This window comes from Vidua chalybeata, chromosome 14 (assembly GCF_026979565.1).
Source record: "Vidua chalybeata isolate OUT-0048 chromosome 14, bVidCha1 merged haplotype, whole genome shotgun sequence".
In the NCBI taxonomy this organism is placed as follows: Eukaryota; Metazoa; Chordata; class Aves; order Passeriformes; family Viduidae; genus Vidua; species Vidua chalybeata.
The window spans coordinates 10,672,983-10,699,352 of NC_071543.1; the positions used below are offsets into that span (position 1 = coordinate 10,672,983).

Here is a 26,370-nt window from a genome sequence, read left to right on the forward strand (position 1 = left end):
CTTTTTAATACCCAAAAACTCATGACTCTTGTCAAGATAAAACCTCCAAAGTTTCCTTTTATAGAAGAGCCCTGTCCTTGATGTGCTCAGCACTGCAAAGCCATTTGAGCACAGCACTCATTTCCACCTGCAGGAAGCAGAGCTCTACAGACTCTAAACAGCAACGGATTTCACAGACGTGAGGTATGAGAGAGGAGACACGTAAATATTGCTAAAACAACATCTCATCATTTTTATCTTCCTAAACAGCACCCTGACATGATGGATGTGCTTCTGACACCCAGTGCTATATTGGTTGCCACTTTTAAAGATCGTGTTTTAAATCTAAAGTGCAGATACAGCTACATTGTAGGTACTAATAAATAAAGGGCTTTTTGACAGTTATGGAAAGGGAGAAGTTAGACACATACTGTCAAGTTAAATTATACTCAAAATTCAGGGCTCATAACAAGTTGTAGCAAAAGCTAAGACAATCAAAAAGCTTCCAGGACATTATTTCTTTCATTTTAATGAAATCAGTGAACAAGCAGTTCTCTCAACATGCAAGTCCTGGATCTCTGGTCTACCAAGAACATCACTAAAAGTGGTGCTGCAGAAACAGGCCAGTGTTTTATATACAGCTGGTACTGAGGACAGGCTGGGTGAACTGTGCCATTTACCACAGACAGAATAAACCAAAACTTCAAGATTTTCACAGAAGTACCCAAGATTCCCATCTCAGCCATTGTGTACAATCATATCATCACTACCCTGGACCAGATTCAAAGGCAAGTATTGGGTTCCAAATGCCATAAACGTGTCCCAATTCACATTGCTTTTCTCTGTTACAATAATTTACTGTTCATGCTCAGAATTTAACTGGATGGAATTTATAGGTTGGGAGAGGATGAATGCCTGTAGTACTTCCTAGAGTTATATATTTATACTAAAAATTGAAATACATTGGAAAACCTGCTTTGTTAAACAATATTTTGTGATGGGGCACATTTGACAGGCAGAACATTCAAATACTTATGCAGCAGTAGTTGAGGGCTGTTTAGATGGACAAAAAATATAAAGAGCATGAGTCAAGGCCATAAATTTTGATTTATAAGGGGATGTCATTGTATTAGCAAAAAGAAATTCAGTCAATATCCAGGAAACTTTGAACTAAATGTAACTTACAACTAAATAAGAACAGGCTGTGAAATTTTATGTACTCTGCCACTGAAAATCATAGAACAAAGCAACCATTCTTACAAGTGACATGATACAATAACTGAATGGTTAAGTGGTTAATTCAGAGATGGGTTACAAATGCATATTGCTAAATACTGCTATCTCTGCTTATTCTTTCCACAATGAACATACATGTAAATTTTTTTCCCCAAAAACAATAACTTTGTCAGTACCAAGGAGCAGTGCAGAACTTGATGTGCACAGCTCAGGGACAGCAGCAGTCCAGCTCACAGGATGGGCATGACTGGAAAGCACAGAGACACAAAGCAAACACTTTCAAGTACAGTAGCTTTCTAAAGCTTCACAAGGCAGGAAAGCACCTCGGTGCATGAAGCTAAGCTATAACAATATGATTTCACACAATTATCGATCACCATTAGAACTTTCCTGAATTCCTTGCAGGATGGGACTTTCCAGTACCATCTGATTAACCTACCTTTTGAATCTCCCTTCACTGCAGCAAGGCAGACTTGGTGACAGCAACACTTGCTGCCTCTGCCCTCTCCTTTTGTGCCTCCACCTTCCCTGACACACAGCAAGTGTGGGCAGAGCCACACACTGCAGGAGCTGCAGCAGCCACCATCACCCTGCTGGAATAGTGACATGCTGGGGCTGAAAATGGGAATGAGGGCACATCTGCTGGAGCCCAAAGGCTCCAGCACCACAAGTCCATTCATCACAGCAGTACAGGGCAGCATCCCTGGACTGCAGCATGCTTCACTCCTCACATGGGGCTCTGTGCCTTGAGACTGACCTGCAGCAAACAAGGACTGAGCATCACCATCATGACATGAGCCACAGGTCTAGCTGTAAACTGCAATTAATTATTCTGGGGCCTCATAGCTGACACAGAATTAGCCACAGATACTAATATGATTCATGCTCTTGGGCATCTCATCCTATTCCTTCAAGTAAACAAATTACTACTTTACAGACAGCAATATCACCTTGCAAACACGATCTAAAAAAAAAAAAAAAAAAAAAAAAAAAAAAAAAAAAGTTATACAAATATGCCTGTTACTCTCTTTACTCTCTTCCAGGAGTGCCAGTCCTTGACTTTGCAGCAAAGAGGATGTTGAAAATCCAGCCAGGCATCAAGAGTTATGGAGCTGCTTGTAATTTGTGTTTAACAGAAGCTGCAGCAGCACATGACAGATGGAGCCCAGAGGAACAAAGGAGGTGCAGGTTCTGCTCCTACATCTGCTGCTGGCCCATTAGGTGACCTTGAGCTAGTCCAGAAACTTCATTTGTGTACAACGCTAAGCCAGCACCTGATCTCCCTCAAGGTGTTCTTTGAGCCACACCCATGAAGAGCTCTGTGCAAGAGCACAGGAGTGTCTCGTTATTACTGCACAGACACATTGGCTCACACAGGCAGAGGAAAACAGCTCAAGCCAGCCCTACTGAAGGGACACTGTCAGAGCAGTTACAGAAGAAATGCCAGGTCTCTGAACCCAGGAGCCCAGAGCACTGGGCAGGGTTTGAAAGAACTCCGAGAGCAACTTCAGCACAGGCTCTATAGGAACAACAGTGGCAGTGTCATGAGATGAGCAGGATTTGATTTTCTGGGCTTTTTCCCCAGAAACAATAACTTTGTCAGTACCAAGGATCAGTGCAGAACCATCTTAGAGATCTTTGCCAACGTTAACAATTTAATGACCAGTCTGACCAAAACGTTTCCAAGGGAAGTCCAAGAGAGCAATTAAGAGGTGCCTATACCCACATAAGGTTTCACAGCACTGGCCAAGGCCAGGGTCCTGCTGTTTGCCACACACACACAAGCTACACCTGCCCTTGAAAACAGAGCCAAGGAGAAAAGCACTCCCCAGGACTTTTCTTCACTTGGAGGTACAAGAAAGGCTTAAAGAAAGCCTAACTAAAACTTTGCATATTTCCACAGTATTAGAAATCATCACATTGAAAATTGCATAGGGATAGGAAAAGTGTAGCGGGCTGAAGAAGTGACACCCCTGCAAGTGTCTTAGCTCAGTTACAAATCCTACATAACACACCCAAATCCATGGGCTTAGGGAGAACACACACTGCTGGAGGCTGCCCAGGGACAGGGTACCTGTTCCCTCCACTGCCATGGTCTGCTGCAAATATTCACTTTCAAGCTCAGGGCAAGGGGGGAATGCTACACCAGACAGCACCTTGGTCTCACCAGTGTATTTCTTCTTCTGGCTCTATACTCCCTTCAGCCCTAGAAAAGGGGTTCAAAGCAAGGTTTTACAAACTAGATTAGAATATGTGAAGAAACTTGCTTACTTATGGAAAACTACATCCTTGGTTTCACTTTGACAGGAATCAGAATCCAGGGTAGGAGATCGTTTTTGGAGGGAAATGCTCCCACACCACCTTGCCTCCCTCTGCAGCTGCTGATGCACCTGCACAGGCAGCCTGGAGGGTTGGCCTCCCACACAACCCTGACACTGCAACAGGGGCTTTGCACAGAAGTGAGCTTAAGAAAAAAAGCACTACTAAAGCTCCCTGATAAAGAACTACAGCAAAAACAGGATTCCTGGGTGCTTCTACATCCATTTGTGGATTTTTTATAAAAGATTGGGGAAAAAAAAAAAAACTGTTGAGAACTTTTTGTATTAAAACCTGCTCAGCAGATATCAATTTAATTTGATGTTGTAACCAACTGCTTTTACTAACCGTAGGAAGAGACAAGTGTGAAAATTACAGTTATTTATATTCAGACAAACAGCTGACAAGACTGCACAACAGCCCAGTAGCACAACAATGGCTCAGAGTGAAACAAATTAGCCTGGCATTTTTAATTTAAAAAAATTTTCCCCTTCCTGGAATGCATCAATTTTCATCTCTTCCTCCATACCACACATTAACACAGTATCTTTAATTGCTTTTATGCAACAAACTATTCACATATTAAATGCAGAAAAATATTTAAATTAGTTGTTTTATCTGCAGAGGCTTTTCTTTGACATACATGCTGTAATTGAAATTTTGAATGTTGCATGCTACAATAAATTGAAGGGTGGGGAAGCTTGAAGCAGCCTTTGACAGGTAAATTGGGGGAGGTTGTTTCTTTTTCATTATTTTTAGAGTCTAGGTAGTCTAACTCACTTAGACCTCACTCTGCATTTCAGATAATGTTATGTTATTCCCTTACCAAGTTGTTTGGGTGCTGCATGATGAAATACTTGCAATGTGATAAAATGCTGCTAACTTGTGACCTCTGTTATTTTTCTTCAAGTTCCTGAGAGATTCTCAAGTTCCAGTTTGCTTTAAGAGTCCTTTCAGCTTTGGTGGCTTCAGAAAAAGGAGTTAACCATTAAGCAATCCAAAACTGGAAAACAATATTAAAATTTTGAGCACTCCCTTAAAACCTAAGCCAATGTTATAATTTTCTCAGTGCCTGATGCAGGAGTTTGCAATATTGTTACAAGTCCCAAAACATAAGAGAATGCAGTGACTTTCTGAGCTTATCACAGTAATAACATCTTAATAAATACTAGAAAGCTTCATTCTTTGCAAAATTACAGTTGTCATCTGCCACAAATGAATCAATTATTTCTCAGTTTAGGGAAATTCTCACCTGCCATTTCTGTCCACTTTTGTTTAAACACAGGCCTCAGGGGATTTAATAAATTGAGGTAGCTCCATACTGAAACTCAACACATTCAGGTTGAGTTGGTGGGGAACAAAATTGTGCAGAAGCACAGCTCTCCTCTGGGAAAGTAAGCAATTTTTCTAGATCTAACTCAACCTCTTGTCCTGAAAAAATAGTATGAACATGCTGGTATTTCTATTTCTCATAGCCTATACAAAAACCCACACAAACTAAGGAAACTGTGCATTATCTTCCTTCCTCCCCATTTTAGCACGGATCTGAATATTTTTGGGTGTGAAAATTAAAGCACACATGTTGGGAAAGATAGAACTTACTTGCTCTGAGACTGAACAAACAAAATAATTACTTAAATTGAACTTAATCATTCCACTTTAATTCACTTTAAAAAAATATAGAATGTGTTGGCCTTTTTCTATCCCAAGAGAACAACAGAGATTTCTAACCTTCCACATCATCAAAATTAATTAAATATCATGCAGGATATCCCTGAGTACAGAATTATGCAGACTGGGAGGGACTTTCCATGCCTTTCAGCCCAGAACACACCTGAGGGGCTGTATGACACAAGGAACCTTAGAAAATACAGACAGAAAGCACCTGCACTTCCCAGTGCTCATGGATAAGCACACAAAACAGGGTGATGGACAGGGAAGGGAAAATTAAACAGAAAAAAATACATACAGAAAAGCTATTTTTTCTTGTAAGGAGAATGCAAATCCACCATGGCAGTATTGCACAAACCAGTCCCACATGCATTTGAACATCTCAGAAAATTTAGCCAGTCCTTTGATTAAGAAATGTTGATCAAGTCTATCCCTCCTGCAAGCTGGTGGAATGCACAAGGTTGCAACCACCTCTGCTGGCACTGACACAGGTTTGCTACTGGTGACTGGCCTTTCTTCTCAGGCAAGTTGTGGCTGCAAACTAAAGGCTGCAAAGTTTCTTATTAGCTGAGGAATTAGGCACTGGAACACTTTTTGGCATTTAGCATACTATCAAACCATCTATGAAATGTTTTCATGGAGCTGCACCAATTGTCTGATCCACTTAGTCCCCCCACTAATTTTTTATTAAATTTTGATATTATACAATGATAATGATATTACTGATTTTGATATTACACAATAAATTATGAACATTTTTTCTTACTGAGGCTTAATGCACAAAACTATCAAGTACGAATGAAATAAAGCAGTACAAATAAACATATCAAACACACATTGAGCTCTAACTCAAACATATCTACACATGATTTAAAGTGAGCCATGATCACTCACTGCTCATGAATGGAGCAACTTTCCTTAAATCAAGCACTTCATCCTAATGAAAGCAGAGGAGAAGGAATAGAAGAAGGTCATATTTTTTTATCTCATTTGATACCATAAACACAAATTATTTTTATTTTTCTTACTGAGCAGCACTGTTACTTTAATATTACTTGGATCCTTTAATACTGTATTTCCACACTTTGAAGCATTAAGATTTCCTTTGACAGAAAATTATTTTTGATATGTAGTACTTGTATGGGGGATAACTAATGCTCCTCACTGAGAATTTTTTGCTCTTAAACAGCTACAAGCATGTCAGCCTTAACTCCAGCTCACCACAGGGGTTTTATGTAACTGTGAGCAAAAACATTCAATTGAGTCCTCTGTTCTGATTTTTTTCTAGCAGGATTATTTTGATGAGGGTATTTGTTACTGAATTTTGGAACCATCAACAGTGGATTTTTTTTTTTTTTTGGCATTGTCAATACCATGTTTTTGACTACAAAACATGAGTTTTGGTTTGTTTTTTTTTTTTTTTTAAATAGATGACAAGGAAAGCAGGCATCGGCTGGAAAGGTAACATATCTTCAAGTTCAGAGCACTAATGAGTCCCAAATGTCCTGCAACACCATTCTGCTTGTTAGTCTTACCATTAAACAGTCTTGCTGGAAAGCCTGAATATTTGCTTCCAATTATCAACAGCATATGAAAAATATGCTCATATCCTTTTCATTATCTTCCAAGACACTGCTTCTCCACCAGCATCCCACACACAAGCTGAAGGATGGGGCAGACCCAAGGCAGAACCCTGCTCATTGACCAGTCCAGAGCATGACAAAACATCACACATCTCACCCCTTGAAATCTGAAGGTTTGTAGGAAACCTGGTGTTAATCATTTGCAGATGAACTGACTCTGTAATCCTTGTCCTGCCAGGAGAAGCTCAGACAGCGGAGCTCATTAAGCCTGGAAAACAGCTGCTCCAGATGTCAGTCCCTCATCCTCACACCAAGGTTGTTAAAGACATGAGCCAAGTTCTTCCAACACTATGTGCCTTTAGCAGTGCCTGAGATTGCATCATTAATCACCTCCATAAAAATAATCAACTTCATAAAAGTGTACCAACAGATTGTTCAACAGGGAACTGTACTTGTAAATACCCCAGATAAGCAGACATGGCACAGGTCATGCCCAAAGTGTACGAGGGACAAAAACAGGGACAACAGTATTTAACTGCAGGCAATTTAGAGGCAGAGAAACAAGATGCCTTCAAGATCACAGCAGTGATTAACCAGGCTTAAGTATCACCAAGACTGCTGACATCTCCTCTGGTGCACTTCAGCACCCTCTTTCCTCAGTTGAGCACAGCTAGGAGATATTCCTAACAAACAGTATAAACCAGGCCACATTACTGGGCAAAAGAGAGGGAAGAGAAAATGTGTGCTGCTCTGTGCCATTTGATCTTAGTGCTAGAGAGTGGCCAATTTTATTTGCCATTACACCTGCTTTGCTTACTCCCCTGGGTCCAGGTTATCCTCCAGCTCATCCAGCCTTTAAGTTCTGAGCATACTTTCTTCTCTACCCTGCTATCACAATTTTTTCCTGCAGTGATTAGAGGAAGAATTATTAAAAGATACCTACAAATTAATTCAGTGAGCACATAAGATAGTAACACAACAATATTTAGTTTCCTCCCTACAATGAAGTTGTATTGCTTGCTGCTAATCTTCTGCAAACCTTGCTCACCATCCTCCAGTTAAATGCAAATCTTGGCTAACTTTTGTTTATAAAGAATTTGCTTTTACAAGAACTTTGCTATAATTCATATAGTGAAGTCTACATCACGATTTGCATGCAAGGCTCATAAGAACAGCATAACCTAGCTCTCGATGTCATTTTATCTCCTGAATCCAGCCTTCAACCTAACTCATGTTAGATGAAAACAAATCTTAAAATATTCCACCCAGTGCCAGCACAGCATCTTCAAGCAGCACCACATTTCTATCACACCTTATTTCTCTTTTCATTTAAGGTAGTACTGTCAGTAGTCATTCCAAATTTTCCTTTATTCCATCCTTTAAAAAACAAACAAACAAACAAACAAACAACCACCAACAAATTAAATAGAAGCAGAGTTGCCAGAAAAGAAGCAAAACAGCAAGTTTGACAAATAAATCATTATGTACTTAATCGAATGAAAACTACTTAGCTAATTCTGATAACCTTCATTTTATGCATGCTGGGTCACATTACAGCAAATTAAAACCTCTATATGGCAATATTAATGCAGTTACATCTATGTGAAAGATGAAGAGAGCAGTAGCTGTACAAATTAGAGATGGGTAAAGTAAAAACTTATACAGAACTCTCCAAAATGCATCTGAAGTCACAATAAAGAGAAAAATGTCTTGATGTTCCCAGTGTTCAATCCAAATAGTCTGAAAGCAGCACCAGTGATTGGTTTCACACAGAGGTGGGCCCAGATGGCAAACTGCCAGTTTGAATGTGGGTGTACTTGAATTCATAGCTTTGGCTTATGTTAATAAGCATTTTAACACTTAGACCTCCTGTCAGGAAAGGAAAAAGAAAATAACAGGCTGAGCTATTGCAGGAGAAAGAGGAACAAAGAAAGTAAGAACAGCAAAACTAAACAAATCTCAAAGAATGTTAGGGATGGGTTCAGCTGAGCTCCAAGCAGGGATGATAGTTTTTGCTATCCTCACACAGATTGTCTTCCTGGAGAGCTTAATGATGCCTTTACTAATTTGAGAAGGATCACCACTGAACTGACTCTTAGACTGAATACTAAGAGAAAAGCAAAAGCATCTTTATAAATTGCCAGTTACCTATCAGAAAAACAGAAGCTGGATTTTTTTTTTAATATTTTGCAACAATAAATTAAAGGCTTAAAATATTGAAAAGTGTTCCCATATACAAGGTAGAGAGAGGAGGGGGGAAAAAAAGGAGTTTATATTTACATCCAAACTCAGATGAGGATTGATAGCACTTTTGATTTTAGGAAGGATTAAGAACGAAAGTCATATTCTGTTAAGAATGGCCTTAAACTGACTTTGTGTGCAGGCAAGTGACAGCAGCACAAGTAGTCAGGAACAAAGTATCACAGTTTGATTAATATGCAAACCTTTAGATCTTCTTTATCTTACATTCAAGGTTTCAGTTCACTCTGGGGTGGTTTCTATTAATTTATCTCCATTTGAAGTAAAACCAAATAATTTTTCATACTGACATGTCTTTGCCTTTGAAAATTACACCTGATTCAGCAAGAGGTACAAACAAATGTGAGTCCCATCCGTACATTCCAAAATTGCATTTCTGCTCAGCTCATTTCTCTTGCAGAATTCTGGTGCTCTATCCCACTAATTATGGACTACAGTGTCACAGAAAAAAAGCAGATGAGAATCACACTGACAAGAAAGATTTTTATGTGCAGAGATGAAGATATTTAACCCTTCTTTAGGAAGCCATTCCTTCTTTAGTCCACCAATTTGTCAAAGCTCTCATTCAATCCTCTACCAAGTTTTTTTTCCAGTGTAAATTTGGACAAATGCATGTTTGTCAATCTCATAGTCCTCAGCAATACCTGCCCAGTCACTTCCACAGCTCTTCCCTCTTCTGAAAAGCATCTGATTTTTTTTTCCTTAGATGACTCCTGCATCTATTATAGTGGAGCCTCCTTGCTAAGGCCTCTATAACTTGCAGTTTTGTCTCAGCCCCCCCTCCCCCAGTAACTCTATCCATCATGTGCAATCACCTAGAAAACAATTTGATATGGCAATATGTAATCATTAAGCAATATATGAAACTTCAGTTTCATCAACAGTGAGTTTTCAACTTGTTTGTATATTTTATTCTTAATTTTTAATTGGTCTTAAGCATGTAGCACTGGTGATACCCTTTAAAATCTCAGGATCATTCACCTTTCTCTTCCTTTCCCCTTGCTCTCTTCTAACATCCCTTTACCTGCACCTGATGGCATTAACTGTACTCATCCAGCACAGGACATCAGGGAAAAAATATTTGACTTATATTCCACATCACTGACAATCTTCAGTCCAAGAGTTAGGCTAAGCCTTTAACAAAAGGCTACAAACACAGCAAAAGATAAATAGCCATTTCTTATAAGCCACTTTTCCCTGCAAGATCCCTATCATCATTCTCCACCAGCAATAAATTTCTGTGAGAATTAAACATCTCTCACACTATGACATTGAGCAGTATAACAGGCAGATGCTGCTAAGTTCTTCCTCAAGGGAGAGTTCTGTATTTCCAAGGTCCTGTTATCACCAGGAACTGAAAAACCCTGCATTTCCAAGCAAGAGTGAACTTTCAGAAGAGCCACTGTGCCTCAGAGCCATATTATTTTACACTATATTAAAAGCAGCAATAGTTAATCTTCTTTTCTCTCAGTGCCTTTTTCTCCCCTTCCTATTACCTTGTGCACTTCACTATATATTAAACATTTTCAGACAGTTAATAGTCCAAGAAAGGTTTTTACCCCTCAAACACCAGAAAATCTAGACATGCTCTCTCAGTCTGGCAACCTCTCTGATCTTTTAATACACTGAATTCAATAACTGACTTATCAGATCAGAGACCTCGGGGTTTTTTCATCATCATCCTAAAAATCCCATTTCTCTTCTCATAGGTCAGAGAGAGGTGCCCTGCATGGGAATTTCTGCCACCCAAATTTCAGTTCACTTTTTGCCATTTTACACCATGAAAAAATCTTGGCAAATCCTTTCTGACAATGACTGGATTTTCTTTGGGTTTTAATTCGTTTTGGAGAACAGTTGTAGTCAGATACCCTCATTTCAAAGACTAGTGCAGATAATTAAAGAAAGGGCTCATTTACTCCTAAGTAGCTTGCAGAAAACTTTCTTCTCAATATGTGGCCTTTCTCTGCTTCCCCTCCTTTCTTCCATAATCACTATTTGTGATTTGTTATATGTGCCTAATTAAACGTGGGATGAAACAGATCTTAAGTCTCAAATTTCAGCCTATCTTGGTATTTGTACAAGATGTTCTCATTTTATAAATTAACTGACCTAAAACATGGAGAAGATTATAAATCTTCTGCTGGTTAGTACAGCCTAATATAACTACTGTAGTATTCACTGTATTATAAGAGTATTTTCATTTAATAGCCATACTTCTAACATATGCCAGAGTGGGAAAAAAATAAATGACATGTTTGCCTCCCAAGCCACCAGGTAAGCATAAGGTTAAAAGGCTTAGAGTGAAAACAAAACCTAGCAAAATGAGATGAGAAACAGTATAACCATGGCTGCTTTGCCTGTTAAATGTTGTCTGCAGGGTGAGCAAAAGGCAAGGAAAAAAAAGGAATGTTCCTGTTGTTTCTTCTGTACAACGTCCCTGTATCAGTTATGAAACACAAAATAGCTTCATATATAAAAGGCTGTTTTTCCAAAATTTTCAACATTTCATTGAAATGAAAGAAGGGGAAACAAAAGATATTTAGTAGCAGCAGATTATTTAAAACGAGGCTCCCTTTAGGAACACACTGGCCTATAAAAGACAAGGAAGGTGTTGGGGCTGCCTCCCTCAAGCCTCCACACCCAGCAGCCAAGGAGCAGAGGATGGGCTGGTGAAACACTTGAGGAATGAGGTGATATTTTATAAGTTGCTCTGTTAGACTTTAGCACCTATACTTGGTCCAAAAGGAAAAAAACAAACCCAAGTTTGTCTTTTTATGGATCTTGGGCTATAGTTTCTGAATTGAAAAGCCAGGCCTAAGAAGTGAGCTGTGCCTGCAGCACCAGCCTTGAAGTGTCTCTCTCAGCCAGCCTGAAGAAAGCATCGGTGCCCCTTGTGAGATGATCCGTCGGTCTGGTGGCACCACACACCCTGAAGAATGGAGAGGCTGGAAAAGCCAAGCTAGACACAAAAGGGAAATAGACAAGTCTAGAGTCTACCCCCAGGCTGATGAGCTGACTGGCTTTGGAACAGCAGTGATTACTCCCTGGCTGTCCCTGAATACCCTCAGAGTTCCTGTGGTCTGGTGCCTGATTAGAAAGAGGAGGAACCCCCTCCATCCTGCAGCATAAATGTCAGGGCAGCAACTCCCACCGCTCAGTCACACGCTATTGTTTTATCAGATGCAAGGTTATTTCATCAGGGCAAAAGCATGCTCTGGCTGCTAGACAAAGTAACCCAGAGCTTTGCTGCACTTGCTGATAAATCCATAAGAAGTCTGTGCTGGGGAGGGGGAGCAGAGAGCAGGTGTAACAGCTCTGGATCATCACCTATCCAACAACACCCTGCACTCTACAAGGAGTGGGAATGCTAACTCAGGGAAACACAATGTCTCAAATACATTAGCTGTAAAGGGCATACAGCAGGGAGGCAAATCAAATTAGAAATCGTTTTCTCCTCAAATTTCAGCCAGAACACTTGAAATCATTTTGAAAGATGATTCCCATTCAGATTTGCTTCACAGTCAGATTTGCTTTTGAATTCTACATAATGTGAAATACCTGGAGTTTCTAACACTGGATTTAGCAGTTACAGACTTCATGGCAATAGATGCCAATATAAACAAATGATAATTTGGGAACCAACACAACACACCTACTTTGGAATAATATGTGAAATGTTATTTTGTCACACTTTAAGTCAATTATGAGGTCTCACAGGCTGCAATAATGGGTCAAGCACACTCCGGTAAAAGCTATTATTGTTTTATAATTTAATAATATATTACAACATTGAAGACTACTCAGAAGCTTTAACAAATACACAGAGTAGTTATCTACTTATCTATTAGAAACACAAGAATTATTACAGTTACCCCTGAAGTTTTCCCTACCTTACAATTTTCTACCAAGTGCTGTTCAGAGAGATAATTTTTATGCTTAAAATTCCCTCTGATTTGGTATAGATTCCTGGGGGACAAGAACGAATGTAATATGACCTTCTATAAGGGAATAATATATTCAGAAATTTTATTAATCCTGCATCTTTCTGGCCTTATTTTACTCCTTTTTACTTATTAAGGCAGGAGGCAACACTGTCCATCCAGCCCCACAGGGACATTGACATTTTATTCACTTTCTCCCCCACCAAAATGCAGCAGCTAAAATGTAATTAAACTATAGGCAAGACTCTAGTTTTTGTCTAAGAAAAAAAAAAAAAGAGGGGGAGAAAAATACTGCTGTGCATTCTTGTTGTAACCTTGCATTATCTCCTGCATTAGCAGAAAGGAAATCCTATTTGAACCATGAACTTACCAGCTTTTAACAGGCAGACACAGGTTATCAGACTACATTAACTGTATTATTTTGGAGGTAAGTTTATGTAACAGAACTATTCCTGCCAAAACTAGCAGAGGAGCTGGTGAGCACTGTTGATTAAAGAGATTTTCAGCAGGATCTTTTCCCTGTTTGCAGCTGCCAAAAATAATTTCTGCTCTCTAGTCTGACTTATTTCTTTTGAACCTGTTTGATGTAGAGACTTAAAATGACCATTTTATTCATTATCCTCATGCCCTGGCAGCACAGACTGAGCTGAGCTGGGACAGCAGCAGTGTTGCATTGAAATCAGGACTCTAGGGGGAAAAAAGAAGTGATCAATTTTGGTTTTATCTTTCTATGATAATCTGTGAAGACAGACAAGATATCTTTATGACTGAAATCTAATTTTCCCCTCTAAAAGTAATGTCATGCATTTCATCTAGCAAGAAAAACCATATGCCTGTTAACAGATCTTGTAAATCCTGGTTCTAAGGAAGAATTCATCAAGTTATTGCCCCAACATAGCTGCACTAAAAGGCCAAACTGTCCACCAGCAACTACTCAAAGGAAGAAAAAAAGAAAAAAAACCCAAAGTTTTACCTAGATGCTTTGGCATCAGATTTAAATTCTGCTTCTGTCTGTATTGTTTCTCTTATTGTTCCACCTACAGTTATCAGTATAAATCTGCAGCAGCTCTAGCAGGAAGCTACAGCTAATAAAGCAATTCAGTTACAAAGAGTATCAGGAGTCCCCCTAAAACTTAATCATTCAGGACTGCATCAAAATTCAGTTCCTGCGTGGAACATATTGCCATATTGGTTCCCAAACAAGAAAAAGAAGCTTGTTGCTATGGTCTTGTGAGAGGAAGGAGAAACACAATTATCCTCTGTGAGTCTAAAGAAATATGACCCAAGGTTCTCTCAGACCATGGTGTTTCAACAGATCAGATCTTCACAGCTGCCTGTCAGAAGTGCAGACCGGCAAGAACAAAGAAGCACCTGAACAGAAGAAATTACACCTGTTCTGTCATTCCTCCCATATTTAAATCAAATTAATTTAAGCAGTTTCATATTTTAGTTTAAGATGTTGAAATTCTTAGTAATTAAAAGATGCATTCAATCAATTATTCCCTGGCGCAAGCAGAGATAAACATATTTAGATTCTGCTTTCCTGAATGGTGACAGGCACCATTCTCCAGACTTGTTACCTGCTCCCAGAATGCCTGTGCCCAGACCCCACAGCAGGAATCCCAGACGGGTTATCACTAATCCCAGGCAAAATGCACAGAGGACAATGGAAACTTCTGGAGAATAGGAACAGAACGTGTTAAAACAGGGAAGAAACCTGAGCATGAAAGGATACATTCTGGCTTCTTGCAGTAGGAATACTTGTTTTTTCAAAAAAAGGTGCCAACCAGAAAGGGAACTGATGCCAGACAGGCATTGTTGTGCTCCTAAGCACTGATTTTCACAGGCCTGAGGATAACAAAACACCTGGGCAGAACTGGGATGCAAAGCTGATATGGTGCCACTATTTCACTTCGCATATTTTAAACATGTTTGCTTAGGCAAGATTTAGTTATTTCCAGGTTCTAAAATACAGTAAATCAATGGGAGGCAAGAGACTAATATTAAAAATAGAAACCCCAATAATACTCAAAATCAAAAGTAGTCTTATTCCTTTACATATAAATGTAAAGGCTACATATATAAATGTAAGAGGTACTGTTATGTTTCACCTTTGACAATTTCCCATCTTCCTTGGTCTTTAGGCATCTTCTTTCTGCTTTATTAACTGGGAAAGAGTCCAGAAGTACATTTTGTTGGGCACATTAAAAACTGAGCTATTTAAAGTATTAATTCAAAATTATTTAACTACGCAACCTTGTGGAAATGGTGTAAAACTTGGAAGTGTAAAACACATAGGGGAAAAATGATCATCCAGGTTCATTTGATTTAAAACCATTTCTTACTTCTCCAGAAGAAATTTATCATTGCAGTAATTTAATTTATTAAAGGCAACACCTCTACTTGTAGAGTTTTTTTCCAAAAAAAAAAAAAAAACACACAGGAAACATTCAGCATAAAAAAAAAAATTAAGATTTCACTCGTAATGGCAACCCATAGCCTGAATCTATAATGACTTTATTAATTATACATTGTTCTCAATGCATAATTATGTAAAGTGTAACAAATTTAGTCTGATTTAGTTTTCCCTTATGTAGCAAGAGTACATCCATATTTAATAAGACCACTGTAGCAAAAGTGAAAGTCTAAACATTCTGCACTGTCCACAGTTATGAAGACAGTAAATTAGAGCTCCAGCATGGGTCCTTTGAGAAAACGCAATAATTAAAAACTGTACCCAAAAATTACTTTTTCTAGTAGAGAAAAATACTAAACACCACACTCCAACATTTCTGCTACAAAGCCAGTGATATTTTCAAATTTACATCAATGCCATTTATTATATATTACCTTTCAGTTAAAACACTAAAAACATAATATTGTTTCAATCTGCCTGCAATAGGCCATTCACTTTTTAAAGTATTCTACCCAATGCTTACAAGCATCCTTTCTAATGGCATTTCAGCTCCCTTCTCCCTGACATTTTAAACCACATCCAGATTTCTCCAGAACCTCTTTATTTTCAGTTTGTCAGTTGTATAGCTTTAGTCATTGTTTTTAGATAGAAAATCTAGAAGCCAGACCCAAAGATAACAAAAAACAGCTCTGTAGGAAGGAAACCCAGAAGCACAGCAGTTCGTAGCAGTTATTTTTTTCCATGATATCCAGTTTCCACAGATTTCCATTGTGAGTAGGCCCCAGAATAGGAGCAGAACAGAGAAGGACTCTGGTGGCTGATTTCTACTGGGCTCGCTGAGCAACAGCTGAGGTGGTCTAAGCTCCCACATGCAATATTCCTGTAATACTTGGGTTTTTCTGGATCCCTTCCACATTTTCTATATCCAATATCTTCATGAAAGCAAGTCTAGCAATAACAGACTCATGAGAATACAAATCTGTGCATTTGATTAAAGTCAGCCTGAGTACGTGAAAACAAACCAGAAATAACTCAGTCTGCTTCTGGTAAATGAGGCTTTGAAGCCATATTCCACCCATGCTTTTCTCTGCAACTTTCCAAACTAAAAGTTTATTCCTCTACCGCATGGAAAGTAAAATCCACTGTAGATTTTCTTCTCTTAAAATATTTCTCATTTTAAGCACTGCTGAGTGCATGAAATTTGGCACATGAAATATCTGAGTGCAAAATAGTCCTCAAGGCCCTCAGCATAAAAATCATATCTAATATTTATAGCTGAAAAAAAAATGGAGATGATGCATAAGGAAAACTCAGAAGAAACCTGAAAGTCTCAAAAATATTAAATTAAAACCATTTATCTGAAGCAGAAGATAAGTTGAATGAGTTTACAAAAGGAGGGAAAGCCGACAGTGATGAATATAGCAATTTGGAAACTGAGAAAGAAAGAAAAGCATGAGGAGGAAAAGTTATGGAGGAGGGAAGCAGGGAGGACTAATAAAATGAGAGACTTCAGAGGGAGGAAAGGAAACTCTGGGTAGCCTTGTATGCATCAAATTGCTTTCCATGGAAGTAAAACAGAAATGAGCAACCTCATCCCCCGTCTGACTTTAGTGACCTCACTAGAGCTAAAATGATAAAACAGGCTGCAAAATATTAAGCTGAAGTCTCTGCTCTAAAACCCTCTCAAACCATTGCACAAAAATAGCTCATCTCCCTCACAGAATTTTCCGTTCCATTGTCTAAACACAGTTGACATACTTACATTTGATACTGAGGCAACAATCTGGATTGTTTAGGAAAGCCATGGGCTTCCAGGGACTGCAAGGTTGCAGTGGAGTTGGAGATGTCTTTCTCTTGTTTTCTCCTACTGCAGCATTTGATATACAGCATGAGAGACTTTTTGGTCTTTGTACTAAACAACCTCATTATTTTAATAAACATAGAAGTCATTTAATGATCGGCTTGCAGTGGCTTAGGAGACATTTAAGATGAATAGACATTACTGTGAAATTCTCTGAATTCAACATCTGCTCTATAGCTGCCTGTGACTGCAGCAGAATGCAGTCAACAATCCATGTGCTCCCTGGCTATTCTGTGGTTTCAGTCATTTCTTTCCTGCTGCAAGGTACAGAAAATGTAGACCTCAGACAGCAAAGAAACAAGATGCACAAAGCGCATGTTGAAGAATTTCTTCACAGCCCAAGGTTTTTTATTATCACAGGAAGTTTCTCAAAATCAGAAATTAATTGCTTAACAATGGCAATTACTGATAGAACAGATGTTAATGTTCATTACCATATTAAAAAACTGGCTAGACAGTTAAACAAGCTGGAAGCCATATGAACATTACCCCACAAAAATAATTTTAATTCAACTAAAATGTTCTTGAGTACTTGGGTTGCATCTTTGGAGTGCTGACAGTTGTGTCCAGCCTCCAGCCCATCTAATCAATACACTTTTTCCTGACAATCTATAGATGAGTTGGTTATTTATCCCAAGATTCCTTGGAAAATGGCAAAAGCAAGGCACTGTTGGAAGTATTTAACTTTGCAATTGGCTGAAGGACATCAAAGTGCTTTGCAAATTATCCTATTCAAATTTCTAGAGCTACAACTCTGGTTTTTTAATAACCTTGAATAGCACAATGAATTTGTTTCTTCGTCCAACAGCTTCTCTGTACTGCTTATCCTGCACACTTCTACAAAAGCCACCCCCCACCTTCTTTCATGCTGGCCCATATACACCATGTGTTCTAGCTGAGTGTTTAAATAGAACCTTTTCATGCCACCAAACTGACCAAGGATACCTTCAAAAATGCAAAGACAAGTGCAATCCAAACCAGCAGTGCTCTGGCCCCATGGTTTCTTCAGTTGCTGGAGAAATCAGACAGAGCCTCAGCTGAAAACACAAGAACTGAGGCGTACAATTGTAAGAGAATACATCATTTTTCTGCTACTCTGTATTCATAAATTAACTTTTTTCACCTCCCTCCTTGGCTGTTTGGGGGTCATTTGTCATGGAGGAGGGTCAGGGTAGGCTTTTTGTTTCTGTACCTCCTATATTGTGCTCTCTTCACTTGGAGGGGTTCAATGCTTATCTCTACTTCCCTCTTATACACTGATTCTTCTCATGCTTTTCAATATTAACAGCAATGACCTGCAAAAACAAGTGGCTAACTTCTAGTTATATCATCTCAGTAAAATATTTTGTGCCAGACCAGATAACGGAAGTGGTGATTATCCAGCACTTGGGAGGCAGCACTGTTGGATTTAGCCACCTCAGTCCTGGTCCCAGCAGACAAAAGGCTCCTTTGCAACTGCCATGAGCAAGTCACCATGACAGAAACTTTAGAAGGTTTTGAGACTTAGCAGTGAATTCAACCCAATTATTACACTCCCACATAAAACATGGGAACAATCAGGAGAATTTTAACCCATCCATCTTCTTACAGCCAAGCACAGACTGGAGACTCCTCTGTATGTAAAGTGAAAAGATCAGCATATAAAACTTATGAAAACTTTTACTTCCTTTTGTACCAAGGGCATTTATATAATAACTCTGACTTCAAGCACATTCCAAATTCACCAGACACTTTGACCACATGCTGCTTCCTGCAAGCTCTGCTGGCTGGGGCAAAACATGTTCTTTTCCTTCCAGCCAAGTTAATGCTGCATTTTGGATCCTTGGCTGAACAAAGAGTTGACACAGTGTCAACATGAAGATGCCAATTAGCACATTTTACCATGACAGCCACTACATCTTCCAAAGAACCTAGGGATGCTTAAACATCTTTTCTGGGAATTGAGTTGTTAGCAAATCCTGTGGGTTCATGTTCCTCTCAAGAAAAGCTAAATACTCTTCCACACCAGAGATGCAAAAGGGTGGAATCAGAAATGGGTCACAAAGCTATTTTAACACTAGGGTGAAACAAAAATTAGAAATTAGCAGAGAGCAAATTAAGTCCTTGTTGGAAATCAGCTCATTAATGAACACACAGAGTTTGCTGCTGTCATTTTTCTTTTTGGAGGATTTGGAACATGCTTGATGCAATCTACTTGTGACTGACAGACACCTATGCATGATTTGCACCTTTATGAGGAGGAAGAATAGCAACAATCCAGTAAAAAGCTGAGCAATGTGTCACTCTTTCCAACAGACATTCCACCAGGGACATTGCAAAGGATGATCTTAAAGTAGACTGTCACCAATCATTTGAGAAACTTGTTTTCTAGTTCACCAAGGTTTATAAACCCTAGGTCTAGAATGGAGGACAACATCTGGGAAAAGACAGGTATCACTTACATCTTCATCATAAAGTTACAGCATGGGGCTGAATGGCTTAAGAGAAAATAAAACAGAAATTTTCCTGCAGAGTTTTCTTAAAATCATTGAAAACATTCTGTCTTGGGGCATCCAAGCCAAGACAAACTGAAGGGCAAGCACCTTCTGTCTACTTTGAACCTGAGCCAACTCCACCAGGAGCTCCTGTGCTCAGCTACAGACATGCAGAACCTCTGTCCAGCTCATGGGGATTCCTGCAGTCTTGGGCTTTCCTTGGAGTAGTGCAAAAATTCATTCTGACACTTCAAGCGTACAATAAAAGGGAATAACGATGAGAAGATGTTACCATCTAACCAATCAGCAAATGGACTTTTCCATACTGCCAACTATAAACTCCTTTTCCAGGATGCAGTAGGACTTAGAGAAACATCTCCAGAATCTTACAGGCAGTAAGAACTAGCAGCTATTGTTAAGCATCTATTAAATTCTGTATGTTTTCCTATAAGGGCTATGCTGTTTTGAGCTGAGTGGCTTGAGTTTAATTTTATCAGTCAGCCTGAGGCCACAGGAGTGCAAGAGCAATCTATTATGTGTCTAGAAGTCATTATAGGAACTGTTACCAATTTTTGAGCAGTTTTATTTAATGGCATCCATCACAGCCCTGCATCCCCTCATCAGTCCTGCCTCAGCACAGCCCTCTCTCAGGCAGGCTAACCAAGCCTTCAGACTCCAAAGGGCACTGGGAACATGTGCCCTGCAGCAGCACCTCAAAGGTCAAGGTTTAAAATTAGGTTTTGCTGTTTGACTTCATATGAGCAATTTTGGACTAATAGCTGTCCCATCTCTTACTCACTCTGAGTGGTAAGTCATACTGTGAAAGCCCTGCAAGGCACACCTAACAATGATTTCATTTTTTACTACTAACACATTCAGGCATTCTCCTTGAGCCAGCACAAGAATATTACTTACATTGCAGTTAGGAAGCAGACAGATGCTGCATTTTGATTGGTTTCACATATTGTATTTCTAGGATTCAGAATTTGCACTCAGCCAAGTGGATGAATACCCCTGAGACTCGTTACTAAATACAGAGTGATCTAGACAAATGTTACTGTTCTAATCATTTGTACTCCTCAAAGGCATCAGCCATGCAACCGCAGAGCAGAAGTTTCAAGGTAGATTTAAAAGACTTTTAATGCTCATCAATTTGCATATTGGAAACAGCAATACTCTTCCTTACAGTTAACAAATGAGATGCTCAATTTACTGCTGATGTTTTTACAGGTTGGCATTTGCAATTCACTACATTCAAATCAAAATGTAGAGGATGGCCCTGTGATGTTTAGCAGAGAGGTTTCCAGCACTATATATCAGCAGTAATATCTTTCCACCCTAAATAACCACTGTCACTTGCAACAGTAGGCTCAATTCTGACTTCATCCAGATGCGTGGGAGTTTATGCATGAGCTCCTGATTATGCCTAGATTTTTCACTTCAAGCATAGAATGTGTGCACCTCCATATCATCAGACAGTGGCAGTCCTTGTAATTATCTTGTCTCTTTCGATTTTTCTTAGGCTTTCCAAAGATTACTCTCCCTCTCAGAAATTATTACACCCAAGAAAATTATATTCATTAAATACAACGAGGCAATGCTAATATCAAGGACAAGGAAGGAAAAGAGGTTGAGCTTTTATCCCTTTCATTCAGGAATGCTGGATGACATTATTTTTATTGTAATCCTGGAATGAGGAAAGAGTAGTCTCAAGTTTTAAATTCTATAAATCTCCAAAGCACTGTTTTTTCCACAGACTTCTTAAGCTTATCTTTAAGATTTCAAATTTCTTCACTGAAGGAAAATTTATCTCTGTCTTCCAAAAACATGATTCCTGGGCTAAACAAGTACCTATGTAATACCCACTCAATGCATTCAAACATCCAGTGAGATAATTCGTACTTCTCCCCTTTGCCATTTGCATTTAAATAGCCTGGCATTTTGCTGGGAGGAAAATTTCGTTTAAAAGGCTATAACCTGTATTAGTTATACTTTTGTGAACAGAAAATTCGAATTACTAAAATAATTATACAAAAGCTCTTGAGAAGCCACAAGACACCAACAACAAAGGCCAAAACTGAGCTAATGCAAAGTTCTTTGACTCCCTAAGATCCACTCAGTATTATCTGCAACTTTGGAAGTGATGTTATTCCTCTGTAAGTCCAGTAGCTGTATTAAACTGATAACACATGTCTATATATCTTAGGGAAAAGCAATAAACCCTGCTGTGAAACACTATTTCCGTAGTATCTTGGAGGAAAGATAACTTTTTCCACAAACTCATTTTTCATTTCCACAGCATTGTCTTCTTTTTCAAACAGGATATAACATGATTCTACAGACAACTTCAAAAATGAGTGTTTATCGAAGTCCACTTTTTACACAAAAGCTGCCCACCTCAAGAAATTAATAAAAACAGAAATGCATTAGATTTCCCCAGAAAGTGAAAGACAACACTGAGATCAGCAGAGCTGAACTATTTCAAGTTATTTTCAAGGCAGAAAAACCATCTCCCATGGGTTAAAAGAAGACTCTAGCTGAGAAATAGAATTTTTACAAATAGACACTTTTATTCTCACTTTTCCCTTAGAAAAATAAATAATTTTAAATGCTAACTGCATCATAAGACCTCAGGAATGGAGACTTCCCACTTTTTCCCGTAGCAGTTGTCTTTCCACCATTGCTGAAACACAACTTTCTTGCTGCATTTTCTCTACCTTTTCTAGAAATATTGAGGAAAAGCTTTATATATGAGCTGTAATGGTGCAAAGACAAAGGCAGCAGGTTCCAAAATGCAGGGAACTCTTCAGTGCAGATGAGACCCTCCAGCCCTCTTCATGCTCTGAGCATCACTGACGTCCACAAGGACAACTGTTTACTGTACTTTTACAACTCCCTTTTTAATTTCCCACTGAAGATATTTTTCAAGTATTAACACTACTATAATGAGATAATATGTTATTATAATCCCATTGAAACAGAACAACTCCAAAATTATTGCTGTCAGCAGTACAACTGCAGAGGTAATACTACTCCTCAGCTGCTGGGGTGGGAGGGAAGCAGAGCCCCACTGCCCATCCAAACTTCTGCTCCAGCACAGAGAGGGACACACCAGACTTGGTTTGGGCTCCAACAAAAGCAATAAATAAGGCCTCCCCTAGCCCAGCAATTATCACCTTCTGCTCAGCACCTGCAGTCCTTACCAAAATCCGGGTCTGTGGTACTGCCTGCACACAGGGCACATGTCCTTGGATTTGCTACAAACCTGTCTGGAGACTGGGGAGGCTGGGGAAGGTCTGTGTCCTGCAGACTGAATACCAGGACAGCCCCACACAGTAAGTGAGGAAAAGGAAGAAGAGGAGGGAGTTCAAAGAAATTTCCAGAGTGAAGATAGTAAAGTCCCAGGTTAATCACTTAGTTCTAATAAAGTGAGAGACCAGGGAACTGCATAAAGCCAGGACTTAAACAAGGGATTCCTGAGTGTAAGCAGCATCTGAGCTAAGCCTCTGCTGTGACTGGTTCAAGCTGGGGATTCGAATGAAGGCCTGGCACAATCCAGTAAGCAAAATAATCCAGTTATCAGTGCCTCACAGAGACAAGACTCCTTTGGAGCTGTGCTACTTTTATAAATAAATGTTTGCTGCTGGCAAGATGCAAAGATAAGTCATGACTTAGAGGCAGTTTATGACGGACTACAAGGTTCAGTGTCCTTCCCACAAAGTTTTAATTTATTTACATGAAGAAGAGCTGCAGCTGCAGAGGTTGAGACCAACCCTTAGAGAGTCCAAGAACACAGCCTTCCTTTATTTTTACCAAGAGTCTTAGTCAAAAAGGTATTGCAAAAAAACCTAATAAAAATGTATCTAGAGGGAAAATTGATAGCAAGCTCACAACCTCCCCAATATGCAAAGAGATAGCTAGTTTACAGAGGGACAAAATAAAGCACAGAGTTCCCAAAATTTCCCCAAATTTTTAAGAAGCTGGATATCTTACAATGATTATAACTCTGAAAATTACTGTTAAAGCTTAAAAAATTTAGATATTACTTCTTTGAAGGTACTGCTGAAATAGAGTCCTGAGATTCATAGCACGGCATGCTATGAAAATATACACATTTGCAAGCTACTGTATGCTCAAAACCTGGGTCAACCACAGATAGAACCAATACTCTTATTTTACAGTACCTGAAATAGTTTTATTACTGTATCCTGGAGTTTTGCTTTAGTCCACTCTCAAGGACACACTGGAACTCAGATGGCTGCTTTTCTCTTTTAAAATTGTAACACTTAGGCCAAACAAGAAGAGCTCTTAACACTGGAGATAAAAACTAATGCATGTTTTTCAGCCCATTTTCCAGATCCCCTATAGGTACTGTTTAGGTCAGACCCAAAAGTCTTGGCTGAGTATTGTCCTTAGCCAGGTGCCACCAGCCGTGTGTGTCCAGCCTGGATGCAGGCACAGGTAGCAGGGTGCTCTGTCCTACATTTACATTGAATAAGCAGGGAAGGACTGTCATGGATATAAATGGTACAGCCTTGTTGCAAGAAGCACCACAACACTCAACATTGAAATAAGGGGGCAAAGTGGTCCTTGTTGCACTTGGGGAGATTAAATCACTTTTCTGCCTTGGGAAAAAAAAAATCATTGCCTCAAATCTCTTGACCCAGGCAGAGATTTATATTCTGTGGACTTCAGATATACTGTATATATTCAAGCATGTAATCTTCATTTCAGGTAATTTACCATTTTACAAATCTTGCTACTGGAACAGAAGTCTTCAGATATAAATTATAATAAGAGAAGTAATAATTTGGAGAAAAAGCATTAATGTGCATGGAACAGCCTGTGACCAAGCCCAGTAACATGAAGTCTTTATGTGCTAGGAACTGGTTGTAGCAGTCTTAAGAGATAAGGGCACAGGGAATTGATGTAACACCTCAGTATACCTCTCACTTCTAATGGCTTCACCAGCCATGTTTTGAGCTCTTCTCTCCTCTTCAACCAGTCTGCACTGTAGGCAGCACTGTGCCATTACCAGGATGAGCTTTCCTGCTGCCTCCCTGAGTCCCCGGTTTTATTTTTTCCAAGTAAAATGGAGATGGAAAAAAAAAGGTTATTTCCATCTCTGTTTTAATACACTTCTTTTGCCAAGACCTCTCTTGCAGTCCAGCAAGTGAATGCAATAGAGCCACAAGACAGGAAATAATGTGTGTAAACGTGACCTGACACAGGCCACTCAGAGCAACTGATTTCTAGCTCTTGCCATAATTCAAGTACTAAACCTGCCTTAAAATTATTTATTTTCATACTATGTGCACTGGCAACCAACTCTTCCAAATGACAGCTTATCAGAGATGCATATTTTACCTTCTAGGCCGACTTTGCTTATAAACAAACCAAAAATCCCAACCTGCTGTATGAAGATAAACCTTATGCCTAAGTATCATGGAATGGTTTGCATTGGAAGGGACCTTTAAAGATCATCTAGTCCTACCCCCTGTAATCAGCAGGTACATTTTACAACTAGATGAGATTGCTCAGAGTCCCATCCAACCTGACCTTGAATGTTTCCAGGAAAGGGGCACCTGCAACCTCCCTATGCAACCTGTGGCAGTGTTTCACTGCCCTTATCATAAAATTTCCTTCTGTATATCCTAAATCTAACCTCTTTTAGTATAAAACAATAAACCACTGTCTTATTCCTACAAGACCCACCTTTCTTATAAAGCTACTTTAAAGCTGCTACAAGGTGTCCCCCAAGCCTTTTCTTCTCCAGGCTGGACAGCCCCAGCTCTTTGTCTTCAGAGGAGAAGTGTTCCATCCCTTGATCATTTTCATGGTCTTCCTCTGGACTCACTCCAACAGAATAACACAATCCATTTCATTTTAAAGCATACCTTTATCAACTACAAAAAACTTAACATATATGCTGTAGAATAAAAAATAAGAACAAAAAAAAAGAGAATTTGACATAACAAAAGAGAAATACATATAAATGTCAGCCAAGAGATCATGCTAATAAACTGCATTGAGACAAGTTTGAAGTAGTCATTAAAAAAGTATGAGGGAAGACATAGGTGGTTCCACAGACTTGCATGCAAAGCCATCTCTGTAAAGCTTTGGCAACCCCTCTCTTCACCAGAAACTAAGGATACATGCAAAGCCTGCAGATATATAAGACAGCAGTTCATCAAGATTCCTGCAATGGTGACTAGCACTAGGAAAGTTAGCTCTGAGAAACCATCTGTGAAACACTACTGTACCTGCATGACTAACCCTAGCATCCCTTCCTTCCAGAGGGTAGAGGGAAACAACCTAATAAACATCCCCTGCAGCAGTGGTTAACCTTAATCCTAACCCAAGACAGAAACTTTCACAGAGGGTGATGGAAAGAGGAAGTGCAATTGTCATGGTTTGACACTGGCCAAATGCCAGGCACCCACAAAAACCGTTCACTCACCTTCTCTTGCTCTCGGCTTGCAGAGGAAAGGGAAAAAAGTTAACAAAGGGCTCATGAGTTGAGATGAGGACAGGGAGAAAACCCTCTAAGGGCAAAACAAGTTCAAATGTAAAGGTATAAAGTAAATTTATTATTAACAGAGTCAGAGGAGGGTAATGAGAAGTAAAAAAAGCC

General features: G+C 39.3%; 2 long non-coding RNA genes across 5 annotated transcripts in view; both read right to left on the minus strand.

Annotated features, from left to right (window-relative positions):
• LOC128795359 (uncharacterized) overlaps positions 1-26,370 on the minus strand; it is a 329,447-nt gene that overhangs the window by 266,359 nt on the left and 36,718 nt on the right. The window lies entirely within an intron of this gene.
• LOC128795361 (uncharacterized) lies at positions 13,579-15,150 on the minus strand. Its single transcript, XR_008433505.1, has 3 exons — positions 15,097-15,150; positions 14,566-14,661; positions 13,579-13,672 (listed from the first exon to the last, which is right to left on the minus strand). It is a non-coding gene; the product is annotated as an uncharacterized LOC128795361 (long non-coding RNA).